The sequence below is a fragment of the Eschrichtius robustus genome, chromosome 10, assembly GCF_028021215.1.
Source record: "Eschrichtius robustus isolate mEscRob2 chromosome 10, mEscRob2.pri, whole genome shotgun sequence".
In the NCBI taxonomy this organism is placed as follows: domain Eukaryota; kingdom Metazoa; phylum Chordata; class Mammalia; order Artiodactyla; family Eschrichtiidae; genus Eschrichtius; species Eschrichtius robustus.
This window is the reverse complement of record NC_090833.1, coordinates 7878309-7890605: the sequence shown is the minus strand read 5'-3', so window position 1 is coordinate 7890605 and position 12297 is coordinate 7878309.

Sequence of the window (12297 nt, the reverse complement as noted above, 5' to 3'; positions counted from 1 at the left end):
CTCCCGCCCAGCTCCAGCAAGTCCTGGCCTGCCTTGACCAAGACCCCACCTCCCTGTGTCCCAGAGAAACTACTGGTATTTGGAGCAAAGCGCTGTCCTTTCTTAGGTCCCAGGTAGCTGTGTCAGCCAAGTGTCCCCTGTTCCTAGTCTGTACTGGTGGTGGCTGGTTTGAACCTCCGAGGCCAGGCCAGGCTCAGGGTGGACCCAGACTCCTGATGCAGTCGGGCGAGACCTATACTGCACTTTCCCCCGGCCACCCTGCTGGGGACCCGTCAAATTTCAGCCTCACTGACCTCCCAGTCCCCCTGAGCCTTCCACCCAGGGCTCTGAGCACACAGGGCAGAGAATCAAGATCCCGGGGAGGCCAGCCAGGCATGTCTGCAGCCCCCTCCTGTCAGCACAACCCCAGGACCAAAGATCCTGGAACAGACAACTTACTGCTATTGTTTATTTACTTTTTCAGGAAAAAATTCCTAGAACAGAACTCGCTGAGTCATAGGAACCCATATTTAAAGATTTTGATGAACTATCAGCAAATAGTCCTGTTAGGATTTTGCACCAATTTCCACTCCTTCTAACAGAGTTATCAGGAGTGTTCCCGCGACTCCCCTTCACCAATGCCTGAGGACCCTCTTTTTTATTTTTGCCAGTTGGATGGGCCAGCACCTCTTACTGCTGTTTGAATTTGCACTGTTTGTCATTGAAGAGAGGTTCTCAGACTCAGTGTGTATGAAAGTAATCTAAGTCATTTGTTACAAAAATGAAAAGGCATGCACAGACTGGGAGAAAATATTTGCAAAAATATAGCTGACAAAGGAATTGTATCTAGATAAAGAACTCTCAACACTTATTAATAAGAGGAGAATTTAAATAGAATAGTCACCTCATCAAAGAAGATCTACAGATGGAAAATAACAACACCATTAGTCTTAAGGAAATGCAAATTAAAACCACAATGAGATACTACTTCCCACCTACTAGAATGGTTAAAATTAAAACCCCAGCAAATGTTGGCAAGAATGTGGAGCCACCAGAGCTCTCATACACCGTTGGTGGGAACGTAAAATGGTGCAACCACTTTGAAAAACAGTTTGGCAGTTTCTTAAAATGTTAACCGTACACCAGCCATATAATCCAGCCATTCCACTCCTAGTATTTATTCAAGGGAATGTAATCATTGGTACCCACAAAGACTTGTACACAAGGACAACACAGGTTCACAGCAGCTTGATCTCTCATAGCTAAATATTAGAACAACTGAAATATCCATCAATATGTGATTGAATAGATAAGCGAATTACAGGGTTTGCCTGGTGGCGCAGTGGTTAGGAATCCGCTTGCCAATGCAGGGGTCATGGGTTCGAGACCTGGTCCAAGAAGATCCCACATGCAGCAGAGCAACTAAGCCTGTGCTGCACCACAACTACTGAAGCCTGTGCGTCTAGAGCCTGTTCTCCACAACAAGAGAAGCCACTGCAAGGAGAAGCACCGTGCACCGCAACGAAGAGTAGCCCCCGCTCACCGCAACTAGAGAAAGCCCGCACGCAGCAACAAAGACCCAACGCAGACAAAAATAAATAAAATAAATAAATATTTAAAAACCGAGAAATTATAGTGTATCCTACTTAGCAATAAAAAGTGAACTACTGCATTGATAAACACATCAGCATGGGTGCTTCTCAAAATAATTAGGCTTAGTGAAAAAAACCAGTCAAAAGAACAGTACACGCTGCATGATTTCATTTAGGTAAAATTCTGGAAAATGCAAACTCATCTATAGTGACAGAAAGGAGACCCATGATTGTTTGGGGAGAGGGAGCAGGGAGGGAAGGATGATTTTAAAGGAGCACCAAGAATCTGCAGGATCCAGGAAGTGTAGGGTCCAGGAATCTGCATTTTAAACAGATTCCAGGCAATTTCAATGCACATCAAACTTTGAGAAGCACTGTTGCAGTGAAATCCTTCTGCCACCTATACCCCATGTCACCAAGACCTCTCCTGATGGAAGGAGTGGTTTAAGCAGAGGCTCCTCTGTGAGGACCCGCTGCATACCCAGGAAAGGTATTATGTATTATGGCGCTAGTCATTTTACAGAAAAGGAAACTGAGATCTTGAGAAATAAACTACAGCTTAGGTAAAGGTCTCTTGGTTACAAGTAGCAGAAATCACCCGAGTTAGTTACTGCAGAAAGTGGAAGGGGCTGTAAAAATACGGGGTTCCGCAGGCAGTGGGAAGGGGGACTTGCGCAGTGGTGTCAGGGCGGGGAAACTTATGGTACGGTGGTCACTTACATGGAACTCTCTCAGCCCCGCCTCCCCTCCCGTGTTCTCTCCTTCCTCTCCCTCCTATGAGCAACAATTTTTTTTTTTTTTTAATTTTTTTGGCCGTGCCACGAGGCGTGCAGGATCTCAGTTCCCCCACCAGGGATGGAACCATGCCCCCTACAATGGAAGCACAGAGCCCTAACCACTGGACCGCCAGGGAATTCCCTGAGCAACCTTTTCTACTTCTTGGAGTGTGAGGTGGAAGTAAGTTCAAACAGCCGCAAAAACTGAGCAGGTTTCTGGATCCCAATTCCAAATTTGGGGGAAAGAAAGCCAATTGGCCCAGTTTGGACCAGGTATCCTCTCCTCGTCCAATCAGCTGTGGCCAGATGTGTGGAATCATGTGATTCAAACGTGGAGGGAGGAGGGTGGAAAAAGGAGGGACAGAGGCCACCAGTGTTCTCCACCTTGAGGTTTAGTCAGAGTCAAGTGGGAGCTTGCTGAAAATCCACATGCCTACTCCCACTCCAACACCGCCAGTATCTGTTTCGGTTGGTCTGAGGTGGGGCTCAGAAATGTGCATTAACAGCCCAGATGATCCTAAAGGTAAATCTTCTCAGGTTATAGCATGAGAAACAACTAGTCTAGGCCAGTACTCTGAAGATACTTTGACCTGGAATCTGAATCATAGACCCTTAGGGTTGGCAAAAGCATTAGGACTCTTTCAGATGCTAATGACAAACACCTACTTAAAATGACTGGAGATTTGCAGGTGCTGTAGCTGATACATCCAGGAGGGTAGATCTAGCTTCAGAAATTGCTGGATTCTTGATACAACCACTATGGAAAACAGTATGGAAGTTCCTTAAAAAACTAAAAATAGAACTACCATATGACCCAGCAATCCCACTACTGGGCATATACCCTGAGAAAACCACAATTCAAAAAGAGACATGTACCACAATGTTCATTGCAGCACTATTTACAATAGCCAGGACATGGAACCAACCTAAATATCCATCAACAGATGAATGTAAAGAAGATGTGACACATATATACAATGGAATATTACTCAGCCATAAAAAGAAATGAAATTGAGTTATTTGTAGTGAGGTGGATGGACCTAGAGTCTGTCATACAGAGTGAAGTAAGTCAGAAAGAGAAAGTCAAATACCATATGCTAATGCATATATATGGAATCTAAAAAAAAAAAAAAAAAAGAAAGAAAAGAAAAGGTACTGATGAACCTAGTTGCAGGGCAGGAATAAAGAGGTAGACATAGAAAATGGACTTGAGGACATGGGGTGGGAGGGAGAAGCTGGGATGAAGTGAGAGTAGCATCAACATATATACACTACCGAATGTAAAATAGTTGGCTGGTGGGAAGCAGCAGCACAGCACAGGGAGATCAGCTCAGTGCTTTGCGATGACCTAAAGGGGTGGGATGGGGAGGATGGGAGGGAGGCTCAAGAGGGAAGGGATGTGGGGACATGTATATGCATATGGCTGATTTGCTTTGTTGTGCAACAGAAACTAACACAGTATTGTGAAGCAATTATACTCCAATAAGGGTCTATTAAAAAAGAAAAAAGAAAAAACAAATTGCTGGATTCAAGTACTCAAACCCCAGCTGAAATCTTTCTTAGATTTCAGCTGCTTAGCCTTTCCTTGGTTGGCTTCATTATTAGGTGGGCTTAGTTTAGGTGACCTTCCCAGAGCCTCGGGTTTTCATCCCACCAGCTTGGAAACAGGAATGGAAAGAGCAAAAGTCCCAGGGCAGACTCCCATAGGTCCAATTGGGTCACATGCTCACCCTTAACCAATCACTGTGGACAGAAGAATGCTGTTCCTCTCATGGACCAGTCCTGCACCACATCCTTACCACTGCAGCCGGAATTGGGACCTCTCCCTCAAACTGAATGGACTGAGACTGGAGGAGGGATGGTTCCTCAAAGAAAAACCAGAGTGCCACAGCCAGGAGGAGCCCTGGGTGTTGAGCAGGCACTAAAAACAGCCATAGGAGATCATGGAGGCCTTTTGGCCCAAACTCGCACCTGGACAGGACCCTGTTGGAGGCCTGGCTGGAAACAGTGCTTCTGCCAGCCTCAGCCCTGGTGGGCATTCCCTGCAGTGGCCAGTCCCCGTTTGTTCTTGGTTCCTGACAGGCAGGTGGCACGTGACTATCACTGCCACATGTGTCGTGACTGACTCGGCTCGGAGCCAAGTAAAGAGCCCAGGCCAGATCCTCCCACTGAGTCAGGCCCAGCCTGGGCAAAGGAGGGGTATCCAGGAGGGACCACCTTCCTAGGAACCATTCCAGCTAGGATGGCCCACACCCATCATATGGAAGGGGAGACTGAGGCGCAAGAGAAAGAGGGATCTGGTGCCCAGACCTCCTCCCTACCAACCTCTGCCTTCCTCTGGCTCCTCTTGAGGGGTACAGACCGGCCCCCAAAGGGTGACGTACAGCTTGCAACCTGACATCCATGGCTTGACTTTAGCCCACAGGTGTGTTTCATTTGCCTTGCACAGGGTTTACAGATATTTAGTAGTTGAAATATTTAAACTGGGAGATTTCTCATAAAAGCCCAGATTTCTGGCTGCTTTTGTAAAAAGGGACTACCTGGCAGGTCGGGCCCACATTCCTGCCTGTCAGGATTGCCTGAAGCCTAGAGTACAGCCTCTATCTAGCTAACCTCCTGCAGATGCAGGCAGGAACCTGTTGTCTGAGCCAAGGGATTCTTATCTGAGTGGCTGTAGGCTGTAGGCCTCAGGACCAGCAGAATCCTTGGAGAATGTGCTGTCAGGGGTCTCAGGAAGGCCCCTTCCTGCCTCTTCCTCTCTTCACATCCATCACCTTTTACAGGCCAGGCCCTGTGTGGAGCTCCCGTGCACAGACAGCCCCTGCATCACTCACCTACTCCATTTATCTCATTTAATCCTCTCATCAGCTCCCAGCAGAAGGGGGCTGCACCGGAGGGGAAACCCCACAGCCCAGAGGGGAGGTGTGACCTGCCCAAAGTCACAACACTCAGGTGAGGCAGGGCCACTCAGGGTGGGGTTCCTGACACATCTGTCACAGGTCCAGGGTCCAGGCCACAGCTCCAGAAGGCTGATCCATGCTCAGCCTCTCATGAGAGGCTGACTCATAAGGAGGAGGCTGTGTAGCCAGACACACCTGGGATAGACTCCCAGCTCTGCCTTTTACAAACCATGTGCCACCAGGTGAGTCCTGGCTTTAGTCTCTGCATCTATCAAATGGGGAAATGCAAAACATCTTATGGGAATGCTGTTGACATTTAATTCAACCAACACCACAATAAAAAGTGGATTAGGGACTTCCCTGGTGCCTCAGTAGTTAAGAATCTGCCTGCTAATGCAGGGGACACGGGTTTGAGCCCTGGTCCAGGAAGATCCCTCTTGGTGAGGAGCAACTAAGCCCGTGTGCCACGACTACTGAGCCTGCGCTCTAGAGCCTGTGCTCCGCAACAGGTGAAGCCATCGCAGTGAGAAGCCCATGCATCGCAACGAAGAGTAGTCCCCGCTCTCCACAACTAGAGAGAAAGCCTGCACGCAGCAATGAAGACCCAATGCAGCCAAAACATAAATAAATAAATAGATAGATAAATAAATAAATAAATAAAATTACTTTTTAAAAATGTGGATTATATAGATATCCAGGGACTGTGCCATGTACTTGACAAGAAACTATGAATAAGACAGATGTTATTGCCGTAGGACAGTTGTTCTTTTTTATTTTCATTTTTTGGTTGTTCCGGGCAGCTTGCAGGATCTTAGTTCCCCAACCAGGGATTGAACACAGGCCATGGCAGTGAAAGTGCCAAGTCCTAACTAATGGACTGCCGGGAAATTCCCAGGACAGCTGTTTTTAACTGGGGGTGATTTTGCTCTCCCCACCATGGGACACTTGGCAATGTCTGGATACATTTCTGATTGTCCTGACTGGACGGGGGGGGGGCATGCTACTGGTATCCAGCGTACAGAGGTCAGGATGCCACTAAATACCTTACAGCGCATAAGACAGCCTCCCACAACACGGAATGATCCAGCCCAACATGACAATTGTGTTGAGCTTGAGAAACCCTCCTATAGCAGGACCCAAACATTTAAAAGTGCGAAAAAATTAAAATTAAAATTAAAAAAGGGGGGAGGGATAAATTGGGAGATTGGGATTGACATATACACACTACTATACATAAAATAGGTAACTAATAAGAACCTACCACACAGGGAACTCTACTCAATACTCTGTAATGACCTACATGGGAAAAGAATCTAAAAAAGAGTGGATATATGTATATGTATAACTGATTCACTTTGCTGTACAGCAGAAACTAACACAACATTGTGAATCAACTATACTCCAATAAAAATTAATTTAAAATAAAAACCATAAAATTAAGTTAAAAAATAAAAGTGCGATTACAGCACAGTGTGACGGAGGAAACACGGGGTGTGACCGAATAATGCTCCCTGATGCCCAAGCTGGATGTGAAGGATGAATAGGAATTAGGAAAGGGATGGGCAAGAAAGTTGTTCTGAGCAAGAGGAACAGCAAAGACAAAGGTTTGGAGGGTAGAAAGAGCCCAGCCTTTTTAAGGAAGTAAATTTTCTTTTGTCTCTGCCCCCGACCACACCCCCCCCCCAGTTTTATTGAGATATAAATGACAAGGAAGTAAACTTTCAGTGTGGCTGGAAAGAAGTACAAGGTAGGAAGCAGCATTGCTGTGTAACAAATCTCGAACGTAACCTACAGACATGGTTACAGAACGTAACCTACAGACATGGTTACAGACCATGTCTGTAGGTTACGTTCAAGAGCTTATACTTCAATTCGAGAGTTAAGGAAAGTCATTGAAGGGATAGAACAGGGAGAAGCCTGGTTAGATTTGCTTCAAAAGACCATCCTCAGAAAGGCCTGGAGGCAGGGAGGCCAGTGAAGAGGCTGCTGTGGGTAACCCAGGTGAGAGAGAAGGCAGGGTTGGATTAGGGAAGAGAGAGACAGATTGGACAGATTTAAGGAATGTCCGGAGGACTCTTAACAGATAGTGGATGCGAGGGGTGAGGCAGTAGGAGGAGCCAAGGATGTCACCTGGGCTTCCTGCCCGGGCAACTAGGGGAAGGGCGGTGCCATTTGCAGAGCTGGGCTATAGCTGGTAACAAAGTGGACAAGGTCGCTGAAGCCAAGAGGCTTCCAGTGAGGGGTCAGTTGGAAAACAAGCAAGTCCACGTGGGATGAGAGTTAGGGAGCCGACGGCAGGGGCTATGGGAGTGCACAGCAGCGGGGAGCCTACCTGGGCTGGGGGTGGGGTGGGGAAGGGTCTCTTGAGCTAGTGACATCCAGGCTGAGCCCTGAGGGCTGCCCAGGAAGAGGTGGACAGAGACGGTGACCGTTCTGAGTCAGCAGAGAACCAGTACATTCCAGCTCAGCCTCTAGGCCTCTGTCGCTGGCCAGGCCATTCTGAGAACCACGTACCCCTTTGTAAATACCACACCAAGTTTAGCTCATCTTCTCTAACCAAGAGAGTGAGTTTGTCCCTGCCTGTTCCTCTCAACAGCCACCTTGCCACCCTCCAAGGCCCTAACCGATTGTCTAGAATTTCTCCCGGAGTCAGGAAGTCTTTTCAGTGAGATTTCCAAGTGGGTCTGCACAGATGGTCCCCACCTTGGCCCCGGACTCCTTTCTAACGTATAAAGATTTCCAGAGTAAAAAGAGTCAAAGTGACCCAGGTCTTGCCAACGTTTTTCTCCTTCTATTTTCTCCTTCTAATGTCTTGACTCAAAGCTACAGGAAATGGAATAACTTCAATAGATTCCCTTGCCAAACTTGGGGAGCTCCCTGGCCAAACTTGGGGAGCTCCCTGGCCTCCTGATTGGTGGACCGCAAGGAGTCCTCCACGAGGAGGAGAGGTTATCTTTCATGGGTCTGGAGTCCTGACACCAATTTATAATAAAAGCAGCATGTTAGCTTACTTCCAACAATGGCCACCATCAGGTCCCCCTCTCCCTTTATCAGTAGCCACACCTCCATCAAGAGGTGGAGTCTAGGTACTTCCCTGGTGGTCCAGTGGCTAAGACTCCACGCTCCCAATGCAGAGGGCCCGGGTTCCATCCCTGGTCAGGGAACTAGACCCTGCATGCTGCAACTAAAAAGATCCCGCATGCCCCAACTAGGATCCCACACGCGGCAAACGAAGATCCCACGTGCCGCAACTAAGACCTGGCCCAGCCAAATAAATAAATAAATAAATAAATATTTTTTTTAAAAAAGAGAGAGATGGAGTCTATTCCTTCATCCCCTCGAATCTGGGCCAGCCTAGGATTGCATGACCAAGAGAATATTACAAAGTGATGCTGTGCCAGATCTAAGCCTAACCTTTAAGAGGACCAGCAGTTTCCACTTCTTCGTTCTCAGAACCCCCAACCACCATGCTGTGAGGGAGCCCAAGCAGCTGCATGGAGAGGCCCAGGTAGAGGAGAACTGAGGTGACTACCCCACCCCTGGCCCCAGATGACAGATTCAGCAGAGTGCCCAGCCCTCATATAGCATCAGCTTACAAGACATGTGAGGGAGCCATCTTGAAAGTGGATGGGCCCTCAGGCCCAGTAGAACTGCCCCAGCCGACACTGAGAGACAGTGACAAGCTGCTCTCTCTGGGTCCTGCTCATCCTGCAAAATCATGGGCAAATAAATGATTATTGTTTTAAGCCTCTAAGTTTTAGAGTGATTTGTTACACAGCAATAGCTCACTGAAGCAGTTACCATTATTTAGCACCTACTATGTGCCAGGCACTGTGCTAAGTATTCTGTGAGCATTAACTTGTTAACTTCTCACATCAACCTCGTTAGAGAAGGATTTTTAGATAAGGAAGCCAAGGCTTAGAGAAAGTAAATGACCTCATGCCAGGGCACACAGCCAGTAAGAAGCAGGCTGACTCCAAAGACCTGGGACACACTTGTGAGGAGTCTAGCTCCTGGCCAAAAACCAATGTGTGATCTTTCAGGCCCAATCACAGGCCATTTCAAAGGCTTTATGTGGAAGGCCTCTTGTGCTCTTATGCAAAGCTGCATTCCTAGCCCAGGAGCTTCCATTCTGAGGCCTCAGTTGTCTCGGCCAAGACCTTCATATCAGGAGGAGTGGGGAGACACTTTGCTCTGACTCCGTACTTTTTCATTCCTGGCCCTTCCTGCTCTCATTCCCCCAACACACACACAAGTCCGTAAAGCAGGGGCTTCCCTCAACAGTGAAATGATTCCTCATCTGCAACACATCTGACCCTGCCCAGCACCGTCCCATGGGGAAAAATGCAACACTGGGAGAGCTGGCACTTTCCCCTCTTGCTTATATCATCACAGTAAGTGATTAAAAACTTGACTGTTACTCTCATTTGGGCTTGTTGCCTACTGTGACACACGGCATCCCAGCTCTTTTTTTTGTTTTTGGCTGCGCTGCACGGCTTGCGGGATCTTAGTTCCCCGACCAGGGATTGAACCCAGGACCTTGGCTGAGAAAGCACCGAGTCCTAACCACTGGACCGCCAGGGAATTCCTGCATCTCAGCTCTGACAACTTGTTCAACCCACCTCTTTCAGAGCCCTTGTAGCCAGAGGCTCCTGTGTGCAGCCCTTCCCCCGCACTGGCCTTGGTTCCCATGCCCCACTCTACCGTCAATCCTTCCTACTCTCTGCTCCCTGTGCATCTTTTGTAATCTTCCCAAGCCACTTTTGACAGAGCTCCCATTGTGATGTCAAGAAAAGACGCACTAGGGACTTCCCTGGTGGTCCAGTGGTTAGGGCTCCGAGCTTCCACTGCAGGAGGCAGAGGTTCGATCCTTGGTCAGGGAACTAAGATCCCACATGCCACACAGTGCAGCCAAAGAAAAAGAAAGAAAGAGAGAGAGAGAGAGAAGGAAGGAAGGAAGGAAGGAGGAAAGAAAGAGAAAGAAAGAAAGGAAGGAAGGAAGAAAGAAAGAAAGAAAGAAAGAAGGAAAGAAAGGAAGAAAGATGCACTAGTTAGCCCTTTGGAGTACCAGATACTGTAATAACAACGGCAGCAGCCGGTATTTATTGGGCACAAGCTATGTCCTCCTCGGCTCATGCTAAGTGTTTTACGTATATGATCTCATGAAGTGAGTTAGTACACACAGTACTTAGAACAGTATCTGGACATAGTCAGTGCTCAATAAATTATGACATCTCATAACACCCCTGTCAAGTAGGGGGGGGGGACTATTATTCATCATCCCCAATTTATTTTTTTTTTAAGTTTTTTTTTTTTTTTTTTTGGCTGGGCTGCACTGCATGAAGGATCTTAGTTCCCCGACTAGGGATTGAACCCGTGCCCCCTGCAGTGGAAGTGCAGAGTCTTAACCACTGGACCACCAGGGAAGTCCTCATCATCCCCATTTTAGAACTGAGAAAACCGAGGCCCAGAAAACTTCAGAGATGCAGTGAATAAGGGGTGGAGCTGATCTCGGGCCCAAACCTGCCTGATCACAGGGGCTCTCCACGCAGAAGCACTGCCTCTCCAGACCTGCTGTACAAACTCTATTGAATAAGCAACAGCTGGATAAAATACAGCTCACAAAGGGAATCTTTTTGAGAGACTTCCATCAAAAATGTAAAAAGTGGGCTTCCCTGGTGGTGCAGTGGTTGAGAATCTGCCTGCCAATGCAGGGGACATGGGTTTGAGCCCTGGTCTGGGAAGATCCCACATGCCGCGGAGCAACTAGGCCCGTGAGCCACAACTACTGAGCCTGTGCTCCGCAACAAGAGAGGCCGCGATAGTGAGAGGCCCGCGCATCGCGATGAAGAGTGGCCCCCGCTTGCCGCAACTAGAGAAAGCCCTCACACAGAAACGAAGACCCAACACAGTCAAAAATAAATAATAAATAAATTTTTTTAAAAAATGTAAAAAGTTTTGGGACTTTCCTGGTGGTCCAATGGTTAAGACGCCGCGCTTCCACTGAATGGGGTGTGGGTTCATCCCTGGTTGGGGAACTAAGATTCCACATGTCACGCGGCGTGGGGAAAAAAAAAAAAAGTAAAAGGTTTCAATACTTGAAGTAGCAAGCTTCAGTGGTTTGGAGGATTTCACTTACACAAAACTCCACACTTCAGGTAGGATTCCAAATAAATCAGCCCCGTATAAGTGACCATTCTCCACCAGCACCACTGAGGTGCAGTGGGTTTAATTCTGTTAAACCACGCTTTTCCCTATTATATGAATAAGTGCAAAGCCTACAAAAAGTAGAAGTCACTGTGTTCCCTTTCAAGTGCCAGGAAGAACAATAACACAAGCTGCCTCTTGGGCCTTCTCATCTGACCTAGAAACTCAAGATCAGGCTCAAATCATCTCTAAGTGATTTCACATCTCACCGGCAGCAGGGTCAGAGTAGTAAAAGTTAAGAACAGCGGTTAGGGGCTTCCCTGGTGGCACGGTGGTTAAGAATACGCCTGCCAATGCAGGCGACATGGGTTTGAGCCCTGGCCCAGAAAGATCCCACATGCTGTGGAGGAGCTAAGCCCGTGCGCCACAACTACTGAGCCCGCGTGCCACAGCTAGTGAAGCCCACGTGCCTAGAGCCCGTGCTCCGCAACAAGAGAAGCCACCGCAATGAGAAGCCCGCACACCGCAACAAAGAGTAGCCCCCACTCGCCGCAACTAGAGAAACCCTGGGCACAGCAACAAAGACCCAACACAGCCAAAAATAAAAATTAAAAAATAAATTAAAAAAAAAGAACAGCGGTTAAAGAGATGGGCCACCCCAGGGTATAAGATAGCTGTGCGACTTTAGGCAAATTGTTCAACCTCTCTGATCCTCAGTGGCCTTATCTGTCAACTGAGAACAGCATTAGTACCTAATTCATGGGGCAGTTGCAAGAAGTCAATAAGGTAATGCTTGTAACGCCTGGGCTCGGTAACTGTCAGTTTTTATTATCACTAAATATTGGAGAGAGTGATAACCGTGTCCAGAAAGGCTGGGCTCCCTCCAGAATGAAGGCCAACCTC